Raw genomic sequence first — 24,565 nt, forward strand, 5'->3', positions numbered from 1 at the left:
TTGGAATGTGAAAACAAAATACCATACATTGTTTAAACAGCAGGGATTTGTTTCTCACAGTCCTGGAGCCTGGGAAGTCTCAAATCAAGATCCAGCAGGATAGATTTCTTTCTTTCTTTTTTTTTTTTTAATATAATTTATTGTCAAGTTGGCTAACATACAGTGTATACAGTATGCTCTTCGTTTTGGAGGTAGATTCCTGTGATGCATCGCTTACATGCAACACCCAGTGCTCATCCCAACAAGTGCCCTCCTCAATGCCCATCACCCATTTTCTCCTCTCCCCCACCCCCCCATCCACCCTCAGTTTGTTCTCTGTATTTAAGTGTCTCTTATGGTTTGCCTCCCTCCCTCTCTGTAACTTTTTTCCCCTTCCCCTTCCCCTATGGTGTTCTGTTAAGTTTCTCAAATCATACATATGAGTGAAACATATGATATCTGTCTAACTTATTTCACTTAGCATAATACCCTCCAGTTTCATCCACATTGCTACAAATGGCAGGATTTGATTCTTTCTCATTGCCAAGTAGTATTCCATTGTATATATAAACCGTATCTTCTTTATCCATTCATCAGTTGATGGACATTTAGGCTTTTCCCATTTGGCTATTGTTGAAAGTGCTGCTGTAAACATTGGGGTACATGTGTCCCTATGAATCAGCACTCCTGTATCCTTTGGATAAATTCCTAGTAGTGCTATTCCTGGTTCGTAGGGTACTTCTATTTTTTTATTTATTTATTTTTTTGAGGAACCTCCACACTGTTTTCCAAAGTGGCTGCACCAGTTTGCATTCCCACCAACAGTGCAAGAGCGGTCCCATTCAGAATGATAGGTTTCTGATGAGAGTTCTCTTCCTGGTTTTGAGACAGCTACCTACTCACAATGTCCTCATGTGGCAGAGAGAGCTCTGGTGTCTCTTTCACTTCTTTTAAGGCCACCAATCCCATTGGATTAGGGCCCCCACTCTTAGAACATCATTTACTCTTAATTACCTCCTACAAACTCTATCTCCAACTACAGCCACATTGGGGGTTCAGGCTTCAAGTTAAAAATGTAGAGGGGACACAATTCAGTCCATAGCAGTGGTACTGTTTGATGAGAGGGGAGGACTGGGGAAGTCCACTGGGGAAAGAGAGATCTATCCTTGCCACCGGTGAGGACATACAGATTTTCAGATAACACATGGTTGACCAAAGCCACAGATGCCTAGTATAATGAAGGTTTAGAAATAAGAGTAGGGGTGCCTGGGTGGCTTAGTCAGTTAAGCATTCGACTCTTGATCTTGGCTCAGGTCATGATCACATGGGTTCCTGAGTTCAAGCCCCACATTGGACTATGAGCTCTCAGTGTGGAGCCTGCTTGGGATTCTCTCGTTCCCTCTTTCTCTGTCCCTCCCCAACTCACACACATGATCTCTCTCTTTCTCTCAGAATAAATAAATAAACTTAAAACAAAATAGAAACAAGAGTAACAGCAGCATGGATTCATTGCACACCTATGTGTGTAATAAAATCAGCCAGGAACTATACTCAGTGCTTTTTAAGCCTTGTCTCACTTAATCTTCTTATAATTCTCATTTTACAGAAGACAGAACGGAAGCACAGAAAGTCACCTGCTCAAGGTCACATGGCTGGCATACAGTAATTAGGACCTGTCTGATATAAAAATCTATGCTTTGTTTTTACTCTACCACAGTGGAAAAGCTATAACTTGGAGGGGACATGGAGGTCTGTGTTGGAACCCTGGTCTTGCCATCCACTTGCTGAGAGGCCTCAAGTCAGTGACAGCCTCTCTGAACATTAGTATCTTCATCTATAAAATGGGGGTGATGACATCAAACTCACAAGGTTTTAATGAGGATCCAATAAGACAGCACATGGTCAGTGGTCACCATAGAAGGGAGCTGCTATTGTTATTGTTATTATTATTATTATTGACTGCTATTTTTGTTGTATACCCACATTTCTCCTATATGCCTTCCTGAAAGTTCCCAGAACTGTTACTTTTCTGACATCACCGACGTCTCTCAACCCCCTTGTTCACATTTATCCTCCCTATAACAGACCAACAGTCTGGGGACACTTTGGGTAGGGATGCGGACAGGATGTGTAGGGCAGGACATCTGTGACTCATGATTCCCTTCTATCACATCTGGCCTCCTAGATATGCCAAACCGGATAAGATGACCTTGCAGATACAACTTCTCAGAGGCCTGGTTTCACATGTTGGTCCAACAATCAGGCCTCGTTTCCCCATTTGAGAGCTCATAAAATGTTCTTAGTATGTATAAATAACCTCAGTTTCTACCCCTGCTGTTGCAAAGAAGCTCCATGGATATCCTGCCCTATCCTTCCACCTTCCAATCCATACTGACCATTATTCTAAGAAAGAGTGGGTGTTTCTCAGCCACGAGGCAGCATTGAGAGCCCTAGGTGGTTAACATTCCAGGTCAGCTTGACCCAGCTTTATGTCATTGAGCTGAACATGGCTCACCTCTAGATCACAGCCTCCTCACAGAGGCTGCATGGACAGAACTCTGACAGCCACTGCAGCCCTAGGCTCTGAGCATCTGTTGGGGAGAAGCTTAGGTAGGTACCATCTTGATTTTTGAGTGAGTTGAGGAAAGTGTAGAGCCCAGCTGTGTAGTCTGTCTACCCCCTGCCCCCCGTCCACCATCCTAAAATCATGGCCACTTCTCTGTCAACATGAAAGCCTGGTGAGGTGAAAGGAGATGTATAATTCCTTGTAATTCCCCTTGCAGCATGAATTTTCTGTGCAATTACCTGCAGGGAACACAGGAGATTAGAAATGCAAGAAGTTTTCTGGGTGTTGTGTCAAAGGCCTGACATGTGAGCAGTGAGATTTAGAAGGCTACATCCCTTGGGACAAAAGAAGGTTTATTTACCCAGAGCTTGTTAGGTGCCTAACACCCTGCCCCCAAGTTGCTGGGAAGTAAGATTTTCAATGTGCAGGCATTGTCCTTGCCTTAGTCAGTCTGGGCTGTAATGACAAGATACCATAGAGTAGGTGGCCTAACCAGCAAGCATGTTTCTCACAGTTCTGGAAGGCTGTGAGTCTGAGATCAGGATGCCAGCATGGGTGGGTTCTGGTGAAGACCCTCTTCCTGGTTTACCGATGGCCGCCTTCTTGCTGTGTCCTCAGAGTGTGGAGAGAGAGCTCTAGACTCTTCCTCTTCGTTTATTTAAAAACAATTTTTTAATGTTTATTTATTTTTGAGAGAGAGACAAAGACAGAGTGTGAGCAGGGGAGGGGCAGAGAGAGAAAGAGGGAGACTCAGAATCTGAAGCAGGCTCCAGGCTCTGAGCTGGCAGCACAGAGCCTGACACAGGGCTTGCTTAAACTCACAGACTATGAGATCCTGACCTGAGTTGAGGTCGGACGCTTAACCGACTGAGCCACCCAGGTGCCCCTCTTCCTCTTCTTGTAAGGACACTAACTAACCCTACCATGGGACCCCACACTTGATCACATCTGAACCTAATTCTCTCCGTGAGACCCACCACCTAATGCCATCACACTGGGGATTAGGGTTTCAGTGTATGGATTTTGGAAGAGCCATTCAGTCCATAATAGTGTCCTTAGGGTTCTTACAATTTACCCCAAAAGATTGAAAAATGGCTTGGTTCCCAGGGCCCAGTTTTTTTCAACTTTCTGGTGGCTTATCCACTCAGAGTGAAGAGTCCCTGTGGCTCTGGGGACCTACACTCCAGGAAAAATTGGGGAGGCATGATCAGAGGGTCACAGAGCCCCAGGTGCATCCATGGGGAGGTAGCTGTCACCTGGTATTTATGGGATAGATGGGGGCGGGATCTGGGAAGGTAGAGAAGTATGGGACATGACTCTTCACACAGGATCACACAGTTAACTTGTCAGAGCAGGGCCCAGAAAGGGTCCCCATCCCAGAGCTCAGGCAATCCCTTGGACGCTACCTGCCCCACCATCTGCTGGCTCTGGAGGCCAAGCCTGGAAACTGGCATTGAGAGCTGGTTGTCTCAACCATAAAACTGTAAAAGTCAGTGCGTTTTTGCTGGGGTTCCAACAGTTCTGTTTTGTAAACTTCAGAATGCTTTAGATGCGTGACCCGTATATTTAGAAAAGACAAACCAAATTCTCATTATTGATATGCATCATTGATATTTTAAATTACACATATTAACAATAATAACAGGATTAGGCTCATGGAATCCCAGAGCAAGCAAGGTTCTTCCGTGCAGCCTTCCTTATCTGCTTGCTGGCATCCCCTGGTCCCTATCTGTGCCAAGTGGTATTAATTGCATTACAAATGACAAGTGCATTTAATTTCAGAATTCTCCTAGTGAAGGGAGCTACTCAAGAAGGAATTCTCATGCCTGTACACCACCCAGCCCAGCGTTCACTGGCTCAAGCCCCAGGCCCAGAGGATCCATGGTGGGAAGTGACTGTCCATCACTCTGACCTTCTTGGAGAACACAGAGCTCTAGAGACCCAAGACAGACCAGAGTTGCCATACCCTGAACTGGGGTCCCTGTTGAAGTTTCCAGGATGTTCACTATCCTTCTGTCAAGCTGGTCTTGTTCTTCATGGCTCTGAGAAGAAAAGGAAGTGGGGAGGTACAGGGGATAGCTGGCATCCTCTGTGGCCCCAGAGAATACTTTGTTCTAGATTGCACCAACAGAGGATCTCAGAAAGTTTTAGAAATTTCCAGATCTCTCTGCTACAGACCCCAGGCTGGCTGTAAAAAGTCAGCAACCAGCACCTGCAACCATCATGGACAGTTTCAGTATCCCTTACCTAACTCTGTTTGCCCACGACTGGTGTAAGAGCCCTCTAAATCCATCCATGGCCCCAGATCTCCCCCAGCACCAGTGTTCTGATACCTGGGTTTATTCCTTTCAGGGATAAAAATACCCCCTTATTAGAACTACAATAACTTATAGGGAGGTTTTCCCACTAGGCCACAGATACCAAGTCACTGGTGACAGAACAAGGCTCTGCTCAGAAAGGCAGACGGCCATCAGTCCCTCACACAGAGAGCAGAGGCCAGGGAGCCAGCACATGAATGACAGCACCCTCCTTCCGCATCTGCCCCGATATCTTGTGTCTGTCCCTCCAGTGCAGGCCCACCAAAAGTTCCTGGCTGAAAGGTGATCTTAACCTGCTCTTTTGAGCTCACACCACCAAGTCACAGTGATAACACACAAAACACCATTAAATCTTTTAAAGGAGCCCAGTTGACTGGGCAAACTCCTTGGGCAAAAACAAAACATCCAGCGTCTTCTAAAGGCTGCAGGTGAAGCTGAAGGACTCTTGCCACTTTAAAGTGTTGGCTTCGATGCTGGTGGCAAATAGAAAACTCTTTAGATTACAGCTGAGATTTGGGACAAGGAGATTCAGGGCAGCAATAGAAGCAAAGTCATCTGGTTAGGTAGGGGGTCTGTGCCAGGCATGAGAAAGTCAGGCAGAGGGCGCCACTCTAACTTCTATTCCCAAAGCAATTACAGATGGAGTTTAAAAATATGTCTTGAGAGGCACCTGGGGGGCTCAATCGGTTCTGCATCCGATTTCAGCTCAGGTAATGATCTCACAGTTCACGGGTTTAAGCTGTGTCGCTCTCAGTATGTACTGACAGCTCAGAGCCTAGAGCCTGCTTCGGATTCTGTGTCTCCCTCTCTCTCTCTGCCTCTCTCTCTCTCAGAAATAAAATAATACATTTTAGAAATGTGTCTTGAATTTGTAGGTGGTCTTCTCTCCCTCCTAGCACACAACCATTTCTTTGGGGCTGTCCTTGTTTCTACAACAGAACCAGAAGGCAAAAAGTGGACATGGAACCATAAGTATGTCAGAGAGCATTCTAAAATCTCCAGAGAACTTAGACAACATCCTCTTCCTCAAAAAAGCACAAACAGACACGCCATGTCATTTTTGGGAAGGAAACTGAGGCTGAAGGTTGAGGTAACTTTTCCACATCTGCATGGTGCTTTAGTGGCTGAGCTGTGGCCATTTTCCGTGAGAGGTTCGGTGCAGTACCCACTCTCCTGGTGCCCTCTCTCATTTAACATCAATAAATCACAGATTCAAAGGAGAAACTAGAAGTGAGACTGGAAAACCCCAAGCAATAAAAACAATTACCAAGAGTAGGGCAGAAAAACCAAGAAGTAGGCCATGCAAAGGCTTATGAGACCAACCAGCTTGGTCAGCTGGGCTAGGGGTTTATCTCTGGAGCCTGTGGTGGAGCCCACTGTTCACTAGCAGAGAAGTCAGGAGTGGGAAGGAAAGAAGCGCTCAACCAGAAACAAGTAGGAGACCCCTGGGATGGCCGGGACCCATGTGCAACCCCTTCTGAAGGCAGGCCCTGCCCTGCCTCCTCACGCATAAAGAGGGATGTGTGCTGCATGAGCCACATACCTGGGGATCCAGAGTGACCTGGCCACCTGTCAAGGGTATAATGCACCATGAACCTAGCAGTGTGGGGGGAGACGGTTTAGACAACCAGTTCACCATAAAGGGGACCAGGATAATACAGTGCCCACTGTCTAATGGATTATGGGGCATACACTGCTGTGTAGTGGGGAATGTGAAGACCAGCCTACAATACACACTGAAGGCTTCAAAGGCAATGCCAAGACTAGGCCAATGGTTTTTGTAGCTCACACCAGTGGTCCAGGCTCCTCATCAAAGGGCTAAGGATTCACATGACCTAGTAATGTGTGGCAAAATGGAGGTCATGTATGTTAAGAAGAATCAAGTCAGTGTAAAGGTTTTAGTGTTGACACAGTGAAATGGGGTCCATCAGATCAGTCAATGCACACAAAGGAAGAACAAAAACTCTAGGGTAGGCCCCAGAGTCCCAGAACCTCTGTGAAACGTCTGAGGTACTGGCATGGCCCCAGGGACCAGGGCCCGGGCATCCAGGATACTCTTAAGATTTTCCAAGGCAATGTGGTGACTACTTTGTAAGGGCTTTTGTGACTGGAACCCACAATCCAAGCCCCTTTCTGAGGGCTGAGTCACCAGTGTGACCCCAGAGATGAGGAGGACACAGGGAAAATGTGGGGTTGGCAGATAACTGACTCATTGGGTTGACAGATAAAACACAGAATGCCACATTCGAATTCCAGATAAACAACAAATAAGGACCTGGAACGTGCTTATAATAAGATACTATTTGTTCTGCATTTGAAATTCAAATGTAACTGGGAATCTTGCATTTTTATTTCCTAATCTGGCAAGCTGAGGTCCAGCAGTCAACACACTCTAAGAACCAGAGCAATATAGAGATGTCTTTCATCACTGTGGGGCTGGCACCAAAGAGCCAGATCCCTGGCCAGGGTGGACTTCCTAATGTGGCCACAGTGATGTGCAAGAAGTTTCACAATGATAAGAGTGACGCAGGCCTGCTTGCATGAGGTACATATAATTTTACATTGTCTAGTAACTGCGTCTTTAAAAAGTAAAAGGAATCAGGTGAAATTAATCGTAACATATTTTATTTAGCCCAATATATCCCAAATACTGTCCTTTCAACATGTGATCAAGATAACAATATCAGTGAGATATTTTACATCTCTTTTAGGACTAAGACTTTGAAATCTGGTGTGTAAATTAACAGCCCTTTTCAACTTGAACCCTTCAAGGGTGCTCAATAGCCATTTATACTGCAGTGAAGCTCTAATGGCTTGTCGCGGGGGGGCTGGCTGCAACCATCCGGGTCCCTTGCCAAGAGTCCAAGGCATTGGTGTGGTTCCAGTGATGTCAGGGAGGTGGGGTGAATGGGGGGTCGGGCAACCAAGCACCTCTAAGAAGAACCAAGGCAATGTGGGGACCACTTTCTTAGGACTACTGGGCTTTTACTGGAGGCTAGTCCACTGCTAAGGTGGAGGCTTTGGGGTAACCCTGGGGATATAGTGGATAAAGTAGTCAGTCTACTCTGAAAAGAGCCAAAGCAAGACTGTGATTTGCGTCTTAGTGGTTTGGAGGTTGGCATGATGGGCCCAGGCCACCTGCCAAGGTCTGAAACGGGGGAGTGGGGAAAGGGGGCTGGGCAGCCTAGTGGTACCATGTGACAAAAGCCGGGTGATGCCATAACTCTTCTCTGGCAACTTTTCTGATGCCTCTTCTCTGATGATTCCATAAATAAGATCCTAGGGTCCTGGAGCTGAGGTCCTGCTGTGTCACTGTGATGCAGGGAGCAATGTGGGAAAAAACCAGGCCACCGTGGTGAGCTCTGGAGTGGGCACCAGCCGTATGAGCTCCCCAGCCAAGGATCTCAGGCACCGATAGTGTCCATGTGATGTGAGGAAAGGGAGCAGATGACAGTCAGTCCCCTTGAGTAAGTAAATCCAAGGTGATGTGAGTTGGCAGGTCTCCCTTTCCCTCTCTGCCCAGTGACGCCCAGAACCCTGCCCACCAGAACTGTCAGCCACTCCTGCTTGGACCTGTGCTTCCCTTCTTGAGAATGTCTCCAGCTGACTCCAGCTGGTGGCAGCTGGGCACAAGGTGTGCCACTCCCAGATGGCCTGCCCCAGGCAGACAAGGCAGGGTGAGGTAGCAATTTCCCCTGCTTTGTAAGTTCCTGTATAATTTCCTCAATTTTGCTTCTGGAAGCCTAAAACATTTGCCAATCCCTGATCTAGGTACTGACTTGCAGGGGTTGTCCAAAGGTCAAGGTCCCTGCCAGGGATCTGAGGTCCCAGAGTGGCTCCTGTGACATGGGGGAAAGGGACCAGGCAGCCAACATGTTAAGGAAAGCCAAGGCAGCATGCACCTGCCCTGTAAATGCTTCCCAGAGCTGGAACTGGAAGCTGTGTTTCCTGCCAAGATTTGAGGCACCAGAGATGGGGGACAGGGCATGGCCTCAGCCCCAGGTGACAGTGCAGTTCCTGATGATCTGCCACTGAAGGGCGACTGAGGATTTTTCACAGGAGCAGCCTCCCTCCCTTGTTTGTTGCCAAAACATTGAGTGGGGTAGGGCAGGCAGAAATATTTCAGCTCCTACTTGGGACATCCTTAGGTCAAAGGTCTGTTGTAAAATATGGATCTGTAACAGACTTATGCCAACCGTAGTTACACAGGTGTGGGACCTATACCATGTTAGTCTGCAAAGCCAGTGAGTGACAGATGACAAAGTGGCCCCTACTTTTGTGACATAGTTCCAAGATGGAAGGAAGCTGCAGATATATGTTTTGAACCCAAGTTGGCTGGAAGGAAGGGGCTCTTTTTCTTGGAGACAGAGGGAGGGTGGAGGGGAGTACAGAGTCCTTCAAGTTGGAGAACTGGGAAGTCAAGATTATTAACTGGGAAACTTAAAAAGGCATTAAGTTGCCAACCGTGGAGAGGTTGCAAGTGATGTGATATTAGCTCTGATGGCAGTGTTGGCTTTGCAACTCTGGATGGAGGGGAGGCTGACTAGGGGAGATTCTGGGCTTGAAGACAATTGAAGCAGGGATGGGCAAAGAAGAGTGAGGAATAGGTTAGTAAGCCGGCTCTAAGTGCCCAAAGCAAATTTGTAGCTCAGTATAATGACTGCAGCCTCATGCAGAGGGTTTAAAGGAATCAGACACCAGCAGCAAGATGGGGGTCTTCAGGCTGAAAGGGGAATGCTCAGAAAATGTCAGGTATTGGGATTTCTAGCTAGGAAGGCATCCAGAAGATTGATGGCTCTCTTTGACCAGGGGTCAAGTTTGGCAAATCCGGGGCCAAACCCCTAAAAAGGTGAGAGAATTCCTCTGCTGTCAAAAGTGAAGTGGCCCAATGGAGATGGGTTATAGGTGCAAGAAGAATAAGGGCTTCCTGAAGCTGGAAGAGGATTCTGGGAAGGGCCAAGTTGTGATGAGGGTAGCTCAGAGCTCAAGAGTGGTTCAGTGTCAAACTGAGATTGTGTGGAAGGAGAGGGCAGTGGGTCAGAGGAGGAGCTTAGGGTTTGCCATCTCGGAGGTGTGGAAGGCATCTGTCAAGGTCAGAGTCATGGCTTCGCCTGTGGCAGCAGGGAAGACAGCTGCAGAAGATACTGAACAGATCATCAACAGGATATTGAAGCAACTGTGCACATCCCCTGAAAGGATGGAGAGGCCACAGGACAGGTTCTATAGACCTTTTGCAAAGTGAGAGCATCTTTCAAGGGGCATATGTGGTTGGGGACAAATTGTGCATGACAAGCTTGGCAATGAGGGCTCTGGAGTGGGGTTTGGACTCACAGGATCAGATGGAGTAATTTTCTGTTCTCCCTGTGGTGAAGACAGAGGTGGGAATAGAAAGACCGGGGAGCTTTCGGTTATCTGAGGCAATGAAAGGCGTGATCCAGAAAAGTCTCGGTGGGCAGGGGAGTGCGCCATTCCAAAGTCAAAAGAGTTCATGGGAGTGCAGGAGTCCTTTGGCTTAGTGTTCACTATTCAAATTCACTCTCTTACCTTTGACCTTGATCAGAGAGGCAGCCTGGTTCCTGTGATGGAAAACAGAGTAGAAAGGTTATGGACGCATCTATTGTTGCTGAGTAAACACGACTGAGCCAGAAGTCCAAGAGGAGGAATGAATTACACCATTTGGATATAATTCTTGAATTATTGCAAATCTGGTCTGTCTACAAGTAAAATGTCCTGTGTTTCAAGTGGCTGCAGATAAATTTGCCTCTGTGCGCTTGAGCTTTTTTGGAACTCTAGAGGCACCATACCTCATGCTTCAAACAACTATGAAATTCTCACATCTGATGACCACATGTACCCCTTCCCTTTTTTTAACCATGAACTTTTTTGAGTACAGCATCTGCTGTCTGTGTAAGACCTATTTATCATTGGAGTTCCCCCTGTTCTATTCTGGTTTGTTCTCTCTTCAATACAGAAACTTGCAGTCTCTAAGAATCTGCCAGTGGTTGTCATATAGGCTCAATCCAAGTTTATGTGTGATTTATTGTTCACGTTTATAGGGTTTGTTTTGGGGTGACCAGGTGCCTCAATTGGTTAAGCATCCAACTTCAGCTTAGGTCATGATCTCATGGTTCATGAGTTCAGTTAGGCTCTCTGCTGTCAGCGCAGAGCCTGCTTTGGATCTTCTGTCTCCCTCTCTCTCTGCCCTTTCCCCACTCTCTGTCTCAAAAATAAATAAATAAATAAATAAATAAATAAATATTAACACCCCCCAAAAAGACAGAATTAAATTTATATATATATATGTGTGTATATATATACACACATATATATGTGTATATATATATGTATATATATATATATACATATATATATATAAAGATTTGTTTTGATTCAAGCTCCCAGAGCTGACATGAGTTCTTTCTGTGAGTAAAAACTTCCTACTCAAATAGCTCACTGGCTGTCTCACATGCATCTGTGTGAGGGCGTGCGGGTGCTGAATTTGCATCTTACAAGTCACTAGAAGAGGCTCCTAAGGTGTTCTTGCTTCAAAGCTTCCTATACTCTATCTGGTTTTCCTTTTTGGGTTAAATCACAGAATAGTCTGGCTATCGCTAAATGAGGAGTAAATCTCCCACAGAGTCATGTTTATTCAAGGACTGATCTACCCTGATTATCAGTTAGTAAAGTGCCTTTTCTTTGATCGTGGAAGTTTTTCCCCAATCTAGATTAATATGTCCACTTCCTTTGTGTCTCAAATATTTAACTGCAGCTATGTCAAGATAACAATTCATTGAGTTTTGGAATGGGCAGCCAAGTTATCAAAGATAGTCTATGTGCTTCAAAGCCATAATCTAAAAAGTGGCTGTGCCATTGAGGCAGGCAATGTGATCATGTAATGACTGGGCTAATGACTGATGGACAACCTGCTAGGAGGAGGTCTCAGGTCAGGCGGTATCTGAACAGTCTAAAGTATTATCTCAGGTGAGAGATCTGACACACAGGCTAAGCAGACTGGCTGATGATGCACTTAAGCTCCAAGCAAACCCTGATGTATACATCTATTTCTTTTTTAAAAAAAATTTTTAATGTTTGTTTTTGAGAGAAAGAGACAGAGACAAAGTGTGAGTGTGGGGGTGGGGAGGGACAGAGAGAGGGAGACACAGAATCCTAAACAGGTTCCAGGCTCCGAGCTGTCAGCACAGAGCCCGATGCAGGGCTCGAACTCATGAATTGCATGATCATGACCTGAGCCAAAGTCAGACGTTTAACCACCTGAGCCACCTGGGAGCTCCTTCATACATCTATTTCTTACAACTATACACACCAGTAAATGACCTACAGACACATCAAATACAGTAAAACCTTGGATTGTGAGTAACTTGTTCTGCGAGTATTCTGCAAGACAAGCAAACATTTCTAATAAATTTTAACTTGGTAAACAAGCAACGTCTTGCAACACGAGTAGTGTGTGACACCGAATGTCACGTGATCACAACTGAGCCAATAGTTATTGGAATTTGCTTTGATATACGAGTGCTTTGGATTACAAGCATGTTTCCAGAACGAATTATGATCACAAACCAAGGTTTTACTGTATAATGGTTAAGTAAACAGTATAGAGAGAAATTGCATTAACATAGAGGTGCCTTTTAGTCAAGGTCTGGTCAGGAAAAGACAGCACCAGCTTATTAGCAGAAAGAACTGAGCTTAAGGAATTGGCCAACAGATACCAGAGAGCAGGAAAGGCAAAGGGGGTGTGCCACAATGGCACCCTTTGGGCTGGGGAAGGTTATTGGGGTTACTAGAAGCTCAGACGGGGTACCGGTCCCTCTGCAGCTCTGAGCAGGGACTGCTGCCCGTTGGCTGCTGGTACTTGATCACTTGGATGAGGACTTGGACATCTGAAGAAAGGGCACCGGCTGTCTGGGCTGGTGGCTCTGAGAGAGTGTGGTGAGGCTAGTTCTGACAATACAGAAAGACCTGGAACCAACTACCACTGGCTGGGGTGAACACAGTTACTAGGATCACAGTCCAAAGAACCAGACTCTAGGAGACAAGCTCTAGCTTTCCAGTCTCCCTCGAGTGCCCCCTAGTGGCAGAACCTAGGAAAGAGCCAGCGGCAAAGGAGAAAGGTGATTTGCAGGGTCCCAGACTCGCATCACACAGCCAAACAGGAAGTGTGGTCAAGAGGTGAGAGACAAGGGCTTAGCAACCCAAGCAAGATGCACGCGTCTGTGCACCATCTGCATGCGGAGGAGGGAAGTGAAGCGGGAAATCAGGTTACTTAAATTCACAATGATCCTAGGAGCTTTCTTAAATCGAGGGATCGAATTCGTTCTGCCCACCTACTGTTCCCAAGTCAGATTTTTTTTTTTTAATTATTCCTCCAACCGTATACCAAAAAGTCTTACACAAACTGATGCCAGAAATTTTCTGAGCCCTAAATCAATATAGTAAAATAACCATTCTGGGCACAGAGACAGAATTATCAGACTGAGTTCATTCGAACCTTCTACACAAAGCCTCACCCGGCTGTTGTGGATAGGTAGTTATACATTTGGAAATGACAACTAGCAAGAACCAGGTGCTGACAGGAGGCTAAATTGCCCTTTAGAATTATCTTTTCTGCCACCTCCCAGTACTTTACCACTTACCTAAAAGAAGGCAAAATAATAGGTTCCTTTGTTTCCAGTACCTATAATGTGCATTTCCAGGTTTGTTTGGGAGTACAGCTGTGAAATCTTTCAGCACTGACATAATTCCCTTCCTATCCGATTGTGAAGGGTTCTTTGAGCGATGTAATTGTTCCCCACTGCAATTCTTACAGCAGTGTGCCAGCATGCCAATCACTTATTCTTCTTCCAGTTCTGATTGTTCCCCGCTGTGTTAACACCCAGAATGAGTACTTCCAGCTGTTGAAAGATGTCAGCATATTTATATGAACTGCTTCATGGCTCCTAGGGAAATTTCCTGAAGCAAAGACCGCCAGGTTCCTGATTCTGTGGAGATATGACTGGGCTTGCATTTAATTTTCTCTGGGGTCAGTAATAGTATTAAGTATTTCAAATGGCACACGTGAGCACATAGTGTCATTTTTGTCTTAACTGGGCTTTGGTCATATTCCTTGCTAACAGTAGAGTGTACGTATTCAAAATCTTTTCCGGAAATGAGAAACTTTGTCTTATGATTGGTTCCACTAAGAGCTCTGAAGAGATTATTCTATTGAAATGCTTCTGGCTGACACAAATTCACCAAACTTTTTTTTTCTGATATTTCAAATTTCTCTTTGTATTGAGTTTACATGCCTGCTTCTCTACAGTTTCTAAAGTTTCCCATAATCTGAGTGTAACACTTTTTTTTTCCCTTCACTGACTATGTCTCTTCAAAACCCTTGACTAGAGTTGTTAACACCCCTGTTCTGAATTGAATTCTGTCCCCCAAAAAGGTATGCTGGAGTATCAACCCCTGGTACCTGTGAATGTGACCTTATTGGAATATTGGTCTTTGTAGATTTAATTAAGATGTATCTTAAGATGAAGCATCCTGGAGTAGGGTGGGCCCTTAATTCAATATGACTGGTGTCCCTATAAGAAGGAAAGGAGACAGAGGGAAGAAGGCTGTGTGAAATCAGAAGCAGTGGTTCGCCATAAGCGAAGGAATGTTAGGAACTTCTGGGCACCAGAAAAGGCAAGGAAGGCCCCTCCTCCTGAAGAGGCTTCGTAGAAGACACAGCCCTGTCAATGCTCTGTCTTTGGACTTTGGGCCTCCAGAACTGTGAGAGTACATTTCTGTTGTGTTAAACCACCCAGTTTGTGGTCCTTTCATACAGCAGCCCCAGGAAACTGATGCACCTTCCCAGTCTACTAAATAGAATTCGAGTAATAGGGTTTTTTTTGTTTCAACATCCCTGTGTCTATTTTCCTCTAAGCTAGTGCCTTCAGTGCAAGTGGCATCTGCCCTATCCTCGCTTTGGTTAGACACAGGGACAGAGGATTCTTAAATACATTCTTGGAAGAACACTCCCGGGCTGATAGCTGGTGGCCCCATCTTTGTATACAATGGCTAACAATCATGGGGCATCAAGGGAGCTGGTCAGCGTCAGATTTTTCTTCCCTGGAGGTGCACTGGGGAAGCATACATAACCACTTAGTCGGTCACCACTGTTACTAAAGAGAAAAGCCCAGAAACCGATTTGAGGACACTCTCCCCACCCCCAGCATCTTCAGCCAATCCAATGAACTTGTTTCCCATTGCCTTTAGATTTGTAATCTTGGATCACAGTTCTGCACAAGGCTGCTTCTCCCTAACCAACAGCGCCATTGTGTTGCCATAACATACCTCTCTGTTACAAGTGCAGAAGGTTTCAGCTCTTCAGAGCACAACCCCCAAGCCTGATCCCTCTGATGTGTGTGGCCCTTAATTTCTCCTCACTGGGACTACCCTGGCCATCCATCCCACTTTCTCACCAGATAATCCTTTACCCTTGTACCTGTATTAGCGGTGCTATGTTAGAATGTCAAAATGCTGAAAGTATCTGTAGTTTCAAAGTTGAGTCATACTAAAGGTAGTCACTGCAGTGTAATGTCCACTTCAGCACTCTTTTTTAGAGTAAGAGGAGATGTCAAAAATAGTTAAATTTCTGTAACTTTTTGAAGTATATATTTACCAATGTTGACTTCTATTAAATTGGTGGGCCTAAAATTGTTCTACTGAAACTTGTTAAAATGACGTCTTTTCTAAAAAAAAAAAAAATCAAACCCATTTACATGAAAGCAGAATAAAAACTTTATATTGACAATTGAACGTTGAAAAATAACAAAGAGAATAATTGTTTGTTATATATTCACAGCTGTTAACCAGTTTCTTAACTGTTATCTGTCGCTCTATTTTTCAGGAAAAAAATGTATTTATTTCAATATGATATTATTTCCAATATTTAGCCTGCAATCAAAGTCGTATATTATGATAACGAACTTGGAATGGATAGCTCAATTGACTCCTCTGCTGGTCATCATAGTTTTAATTGTGAAAATAAACTCTCTAGAGGTGCTGAAATATTGGGGAAGATTAGAGTGCATCTGCTAAATGCTGGAATTTTATTTTTTGAAATTAAAATGCATAATATCACCCACAAATATTTTCAAATATGTTTTGTTTTATCTCTAATGCTTACCTGTCTTCAACAAATATTTTTCTGAGACAAAATTGATTAAATAAATTATCTCTGAAGCTTTTGAATATTTCATTAAATTTAAATGCTTCAAAACTGTAGGCCTTCACATAAGCCTATGTTTCTAACATAGACAGTAAACGTGTCCATATAAAAACAGGAGTTGCAGGGCGCTAGGTGGCTTAGTTGGCTGAATGTCCAAATCTTGATTTCGGCTCACAGTTCATGAGATCAAGCCCCACCTCAGGCTCTGGGCTGACAGTGCAGAGCCTGTTTGGGATTCTCTCTCTCTCTCTTCTCTCTGCCCTTCCCCTGACCCTGATCATTCTCTCTCTCTCTCTCTCTCTCTCTCTCTCTCAAAATAAATAAATAAATATTTTTTGAAGATAAAATAAAAACAGGAGTTGCATCCAGTGATTCTTCAAACAAGTCAACATATTTGCAAACACAATTATAGAACTTTCAAATTAAATCTTGACAGAGAAATAAAAGACATGTACATTGGAATAGAAATGATAAGACCATCCTTATCTGCAAGTGACATGAGTCCACATAGACAATCCAAAGACATTTTTTATACCTTGAATAAGTGGGTTCAGTAAGGTTGCAGAGTATAAGGGGGAACACAAAAATCAATAGCATTTTTTATTTATAAACAATAAGCATGTGAAAACCAAACTTGAAAACACAGTACCATTTATAATTGCTCCAAAAAAAATGAGATACCTCAGTATAAATCCAAAAAAGCAGGTAAAGTATCTGTATGCTGAAAATTACAAAATGCTGACGATGGAAATCACAGAAGACCCAAGTAAATGGAGAGAGATCCCATATTTGTGCACTGGAAGACTCAACATGGTAAAGATGTCAATTCTCTCCGAAGTGATCTATCTATAGGTTTAATACAATTCTTACCAAATTCTCAGCAAGATGTTTTGTAGATACACACAAGCTTATCCTAAAATTTATATGGAAAGGAAAGGACCCAGGATAGCTAAAACAATTTTGAAAAAAAAAATGAAACAAACAAACAAAATAATAAAGTGGGAAGAATCACTCCACCTGTGAAGTCTGGCTGCACAGATACAGTAATCAAGATTGTGTAGTATTAGTGGATAGCAAGACACAGACCAGGGATACAAAATAGAGAGCCCAGAAATGGATCTACACAAATGTGCCTGATTGATTTTTGACCAAAGTGTGAAGATAATCCAGTAGAGGAAAAATGGTCTTTTCAACACATGATGTTGGAGCACGTGGTATACATAGACAAAAATAAAATTAACTTTGGCCTAAATTTCACACCTTTTACAAAATTAACTCAAAATGTACCATGACTTTCAACATAAAGCATGAAACCATAAAACTTTTAAAAAATAAAAAAAACACAGAATGGCTTTGAGACCTGAGGGAGACAAAGAATTCTCAGACTTGACACTAAAAGCATAATCTATAAAGGGAAAAATTTATTAATTGGACCTCAACAGTATTGAAAACATTTTTTCTGCCTTTATAGAAAATGAAAAAGGTAAGAAATGGGGTGGGGGAAAATACTTGCAAACCACATCTTCAACAAAGTTTTTGTAGGAAGAATATATAAATAACTCTCAGTACCCAACAGTAGAAGAAAAATATCACTCCAATTAGTAAGTGGACAAAATACATGGACAGATATTTCATTGAAGGTGATACATGGATGGTAAACACATGAAAAGATACGCACCCTCATTAGCCATTGGATGTATGCCAGTTAAAACCACAATAGGTTATTACTACACACCTCTCAGAATGATTAAAATTAAAAACAGTGACACCACCATGTGCTGGTTGGGATGAAGAGAAACTAGGTTTTCATACATTGCTGCCAGGAATGCAAAATGGTACAACTACTCTGGAACTGAGTCTGGCAATTTCTTTTGAAATGAAATATGCAGTTACCATATGACCCAGTCATTGTATGCTAGGGAATTTATCTTTTAGGAAAATAAAAATTATGTTCATACAAAAACCTGTTCACAAATGTTCATAGCAGCTTTATTTAAATTCACCAAACCCTGGAAACAACCCAGGTGTCCTTCAATGGGTAAAAAGTTAAACAAATTGCAATACATATAGGACTACTACCCAGTAATAAAAAGGAGCTAACTACTGATACACCCAAGAGGGGAATTATACTGAGTGAGAAAAGCCAATTTCAAAAGATTGCACATTGTAAAATGGTTACATAACATTCTAGAATATTCTTGAAATCACAAAATTATAATGCTTGCCGGGGATTAGGAATGGGGGTGACAGAACAGGTGTGACTATAAAGGAGTGGCACTAGCCAGCCTCCTGCTGAGGCAATAGGTTTGTATCTTGATTATGGTGGTGGTTCCATGAACTATGGTTCACTGAACTATGTGATACAGTTGCATAAAACTAGACAGACACGCAAAGGAACAGATGTAAAACTGCAGAAATCTGAGTACTGTTCTTCATACCAAGGATGATTTCCTGGTTTTGATATTGTGCTATAGGTATTTAACATGTTGCCATTGAGGGACAATGGCTGGCAGATGCACAGAACATCACTGTGCGTGTTTATTGCAACTTTCTCTGAATCTATAGTTATTTTCAAATAAAAGGGATGAAGAAATGGAATCTTGTGCACTGAACTCTCATTCCCTCTAGCAATATATGAGCAATTCAATTTCTCCACATCTTCATCAGTATTTGGTGTTGTCACTATTTTTTTTTATTGTAGCCATGCTGATAGGTTCATTTCTTCTCTTACTTTTGTAAGGATGAATTTCAATTTCATCCTGTGTACAAGCTTTATTTTAAATCATTGTGGGGTTTTTTTTTTTTTTGTTTTTTTTTTTGCTAAAACTTGAAGTGTTCTGGGGCACCTGGGTGGCTCAGTCGGCTAAGCGGCTGACTTCGGCTCAGGTCATGATCTCGCAGTCCGAGAGTTTGAGCCCCGCGTCGGGCTCTGTGCTGACAGCTCAGAGCCTGGAGCCTGTTTCAGATTCTCTGTCTCCCTCTCTCTGACCCTCCCCCATTCATGCTTTGTCTCTCTCTGTCTCAAAAATAAATAAACATTAAAAAAAATTTTTTTAAATAAAAAAACAAAAAAAAAAAACAAAAAAAAAACTTGAAGTGTTCTGGCACTTTGTTGAATATGTTGATTGAAGTTTCCTAACTGATTTTTTCAAATAACTGAAATGTGGAAAATTTGATTACAAGTTTTCAATACCACTCCAGGACATGTAGGTTGATCCACAGAGTATTTTTTCAAAGGTTCAAACATTTTTAAAAGCCAGTTCACACACAGGGCAGTGAAAGGAAAGGTATACTGCCATGCTGAAATGTTTTATTGTATGCAACAAAATCTTCATTACAGATTTTAATAGTTAACTTTGGCTGAGTGACTATAAATTGAAATTTCTGAAAATCACAATGTCTGTGTCAATTGGCAGGATGTCATGTCTTGTTTGGACCCCTGGTGTACCCAAAGCCTGATGGAGAGAGATCAGGTTTTACTTCTGGATCCCACAAATCAGTGGTTGTTTCTACATCCACGCCGATACCAAAGGCCACTGGGATGACTTCAGCATTTGTCATTAAAGAAGCAGATAAGCACATTATCTGACAAAACTTTCCCAAGAGGCCAACCTTCAGAAAACGTCAGTGCATTCAACTAAAGAGCCAAGTTGACTAGTGAAAAATCCTGCATTAAAAAAAATTTTTTTTTAATGTTTACTCAATTTTGACAGACAGAGACAGAGCATGAGTGGGGGAGGGGTAGAAAGAGAGGAAGACACAGAATCTGAAGCAGGTTTCAGGCTCTGAGCTGTCAGCGCAAAGCCTGACATGGGGCTTGAACCCATGAATTGTGAGATCATGACCTGAGCAGAAGTTGGACGCCCACCCAACTGAGCCACCCAGGCACCCCCCAAATCCTGCATTTTGTGTGCTTACAAATACAATGACTCAAGGGAAGGGAAATGACCTAGTGTCTGTCATCACCTTTATATACTGTTGATAAAATTGGAACATTTGAATATTTGGAACATTGCCTGCCTGTTTAACTGAATATGGCAGCCATGCTCACTTCCCCTCAATCTCATTAGTGAGGTTGATGAGGGAACATGATGTATTCATGAGGCTGACGCAAAGTGCACCTTTCCAACTAAGAAGGTTAAATTTGCCACAGAAACTGCCCCAGCCCAGGCAGCCAAACATATGCAAAAAGAACTTCGTATTCTCTCCCTCCCCACTGGAACCTGACAGGATCAACATTCAGTGTCACCAGCCTCCACCGAGATGACTATGAAGCAGCTAAGGACCCTTCTGGGAGGGAATTGGAGGAATTTTAAGGTGTCTATCAATGGAGAACAGCTTGATGCAGTTCTAACCTTGATACTAGTGAGGTTGGAAGAACCATGCTTATCATTTGGAAGATGATGGACATCAACTAGCAGTCATGGAACCCACATAAAACTACCTTCTGAAAACCCCAGACCACCTGAGAAGGGAACAGTATGTGGGACTGTTGGAGGATGCTTTTTCTTATAGTTAAAAAAAAAAAAAGCAGGTTAAAAAGTCCAGGTCGGTTCAGCTATGATGCTGGTGGGGAAGTCCCTGCTATCAAAATTCACAACTGAAAAAAAAAAAAAAAACCAGGGTACTTAAGTAGATGCAAAGAAGAATGGGTAAATTATACAAAAGTCCCCTCATTTAGTTCTCAAGAACTTCAAGGATGAAGAATTAGCTCATGCAATATTGAAGCCAAGGTCATGGAATAACTTTGGCTGCAATAGTCTGTACTGTGCTAACAAGATCATAATACAGCTTCATAATTAGTATCTCTTCCATGAATAAATATTTGTCTGCCCTTTTCACTTTAGTCCAGAGTTAGGCAGTGCTTGGTACCACCAGTAAATAGCCCTGTTGGAAACATGCCATTACTCTCTGAATCAGCAGCAAGCTCTATAATTTCTCTTTTAAGCCTGCCCTGGAACCACCCCCCACCCATATGAGATGGTTTAACAAGACTCCAGTGAGCACTAATGCAGAAATTGACATAGTCCAAGAAATGGCAGATTAATGAGGGTTGGATTCAACTACACACTTTCCACACCTGGAAGAAAACTCCCTTGGTTTAAGATCTATGAAGTTCAATGTAGACTAATTAGTGAATATGCTATTTTTAAGAAAAAGAGAGCATTTTCCCCAGACTGCTTTTCTCTGACCCTCTGCAAGTCAGGTACTCCACTTCTCTCCACCAGGACATTTCTCTTGCTGGGCCCAGATCCCTTGGCTGGGTTCCTGTTCCAAGTCCCAGACCATTTCTGGCTTCAAGATTTACTTTCGGAAATGCTCTCTTTAATGCCAGCCAGTGTCTTCAATGATTCTTATTTCTGGTGAGTAGTCCTTTATTTCCTTTCTTTTAGCTATGACGGAGAGTCTAGAAATCTTCTTTCTCCCAAGGTGACTTCTTATGCTTTGGGTACGAGTTACCCTACCCCAGTAAATTTCTTGAAAAACTTGAGCCTCAGCTAGAACCCATTTCCATTCTGGTGCATACCTGCCCTGGAGTCCTAAAAGGGACAGACTCCCCTGCAAAAGTATCTTATTTGTGAAGTCTCACTAAGCCAGCACAATTTTCTTCTGTTAAATATCCACCTGAGTGCTTACACATTTTGTGTGTGTGTTCTGGATTCTAGTGCTGTTGTTGTTAGCATTTTGGCTCAGGTTGGAAGGTTGGCCCCTGACCCATACTGCCCATGTTGGCATTTAGCTTAACATACTATTTCTGTATTCTAGCCAGAGCTTCAAGCATCACTTTCTCCTACCTTGTCCAGTCTGCCTATAAGAGTCTAGATAGTTCAAGTTTCTGCGTGTGTGTTTGTATATGTATGTATAAATATCTAAGCTCTCTTCTGTTTCTATTCACTATTACCTACCTCCTCTATTCCTAGTATTTCCGTAGAAAGATTCCCAGGGACTTGTATGAGCCAGTGTCTGCTTTCAGTAGTCCATTAAAAAAAAAAAAAAAAAAAAAAGGAAATACCGAAGATCTCCTACATGGCTATATTAGTTGGAAAGAAACAGAAGCATAATTGATTAGAAGGCCTGCTATGGCCACTTTGTTTATTTGGGGCAAATGGGGAAGAAGGAGCCCCTTCCCCCAAATCTGTAAGGGGTAATGGGTGTCTCCTATGAACCTAGTTCTTGGTCCTCTGTACCACATTCCTCATTTCTAATCCTTTTGCAGGGTTCCTTCTGGTTTTCCATCTAAAAACATTATCCACAGAGCTGCTGAACAGCACAGGGTTATGATAATGACCACATTAAGAAGGAAAGATAGTTATCAGGGGATTGACCACAAGTAAAGCTTGAGCCTTGGGGAAGATAAATTATACCCTTTGAAATGGGTATTCTTAATCATTTTTGAAAAAGTATCCCAGGGCTGGGGGCGCCTGGGTGGCTCAGTCAGTTAAATGTCCAACTTTAGCTCAGGTCATGATCTCGCAGTTTAAGCCCCACATCAGTTTGTGCTGACAGCTTAGAGCCTGTTTTGGATTCTGTATCTCTCTCTTCTCTCTCTCTCTCTGTCTCTCTCTCTCTTTCTCTCTCTCTTTCTCTTTCTCTCTCTCTGCCCTTCCCTCACTTGTGCGCATGCTCTCTCGCTCTCTCGCTCTCAAAAATAAATAAACATTAAAAAAAAAAAGAAGGGAAAAGCATCCCAGGATGAATTATCATCTGGGATTTTCTTTAAAAAGATCCAGTAAGGGATAGCAGAAACTTTCTACTTTTATGTATGATTAAGAGTTTCATAATAAAAATGTTTTAAATCTCCCCAGGAGATATCACCTGGAAGGAGTTTTGTAAGTGGGTTTCGGATAATACAGGGACAGCCAACATCCCAGGAAGGAGAGTAGGACTTCTTCTCAGAGAAAAGTATTGATTTAACATGTAGATCTTGAACGACATGTTATAATCTTCTTGGCTATCACCCGTATGCTCCAGAGGAGTATACTAATGACAGACATTGGGAAAATTGATATAAGAATACTACGATACTGTTGCATGTGCTTTGGGTTAGGTATATACTTGCTTGTATATGCATGGGGTGTTTCTGGAAGGATTTCACTAAAAATTTGGTGATATTTGCTTCCAGACAGGGGAGCCAGGCATCTTGAAGAAAGAGATGGAGAAGTTTCATTAGTAAATAAATGAATAAGACTTAAGTAACCAAACAAATAAAGAAAACTATGTTATCACTGGGGGATTAGATTTATCACTACCTCTGACACTTCCCCATGTGAAAGGGACCTGATCAGTCAGCAGATTCATCCCAGATTGTGCACCTAGCCCCATTGTTTAACAGCTGAGTGATAAACCATGACAGACTCCACTGGATGAATTAGCACATGGGGTCAGAGCTAAGATAACACCATCTAAACAGCTTATCCCCAGCCTTAGGACCATCAAGGGCACTATGGTTTTGCTTACATCCTTAAAATGCAGCAGGAATATGTCCACAGCACGTTAGAAAGTACAAGCTTATCAAAGCTTTATAACCCGCCATCAGGCTTCTTAGAACAATGACTTATGGGTGATGTACAAGATATACAAGCTGTACCAAATGGGCTCAGAACAAAGGTATCCCTGCAGTAAAGGCAGATACAAGGCTACAGCTTAGATGATGTCGCTCCTGAAATGAGGATGGCTATTGCACTTGTTTGCGGATTCACTAGTAAGCTATTGTTACACCTCAAAAATGTGAATTCTTCTGTAGTAGCTGGACATGTATGGCATCTGTTAGAGAGCTCATGATGTTACCACACAAAAACAACGTTTCTCTAAGAGGACAAGCAAGCACAGTTATTGCTAGCCGTTGCCACAACATCCTTGTTTCAGATGAAAACAGATGAACTGAAAGGCAGGAGTGTCTGCTTAAGATTTTTGGCCTTGAGACATGCATGTTGAAGTTCATCATCCCAGATTTGGGAGTATTTTAAATACTGATATGTGGATAGAACCTTTAGAACTGCAGCTGAGGTTGGATCAACTGTATACCGACTGAGCGTTTGGGTTAAACAAACCCATTACCTTTTCCAAAATGAAATAACCGTGAGACACATTTACCTTTTGAGAGGAGGGCGCTGGAATCCACTGCCTTTTGTGAATCAACTTTGAAAGGCGCCATAATTGAAGAAAATGTAATGCAAATTTCCAGACACGCTTAAGATTCATGCTTATGTCTCTGCTGAAGCATTACTAAAAGTATTTAGGCTGTCAGATTGAATCAGAGAAGTAGAGTTAAGTTCTAGTTAGAATATCAACTTCAGTCCTTCCAGGTCACTGTCCAAAGACTGGAGCTATATCCTGTATTCCCTCGTTCAATTTGGTCAGTTTTCGATTGTGCTCACTTCTCTGTGGACTATTCTTGAGGACGTGAGGATTCTCAGATGTGTAACAAAATGTGCATTAAATTGTATGATGAAGTTTGTCGTGGATGACCTCTAAACCAAAGCGTTC

The 24,565-nt window shown here is 43.0% G+C and overlaps 1 long non-coding RNA gene across 2 annotated transcripts; it reads left to right on the forward strand.

Moving 5' to 3' along the window:
• The first annotated feature begins 3,400 nt into the window (after window positions 1-3,400).
• LOC109500156 lies at window positions 3,401-16,268 on the forward strand. Of its 2 annotated transcripts, XR_002742610.2 has the most exons (4): window positions 3,401-5,953; window positions 7,232-7,408; window positions 13,729-13,903; window positions 15,758-16,268. It is a non-coding gene; the product is annotated as an uncharacterized LOC109500156 (long non-coding RNA). The 2 variants fall into 2 exon arrangements; XR_002157793.3 differs by lacking the exon at window positions 13,729-13,903 and having other exon boundaries at window positions 3,413-5,953.
• Window positions 16,269-24,565: the final 8,297 nt, after the last annotated feature.

The sequence above is a fragment of the Felis catus genome, chromosome B2 (assembly GCF_018350175.1).
Source record: "Felis catus isolate Fca126 chromosome B2, F.catus_Fca126_mat1.0, whole genome shotgun sequence".
Taxonomy (NCBI): Eukaryota; Metazoa; Chordata; class Mammalia; order Carnivora; family Felidae; genus Felis; species Felis catus.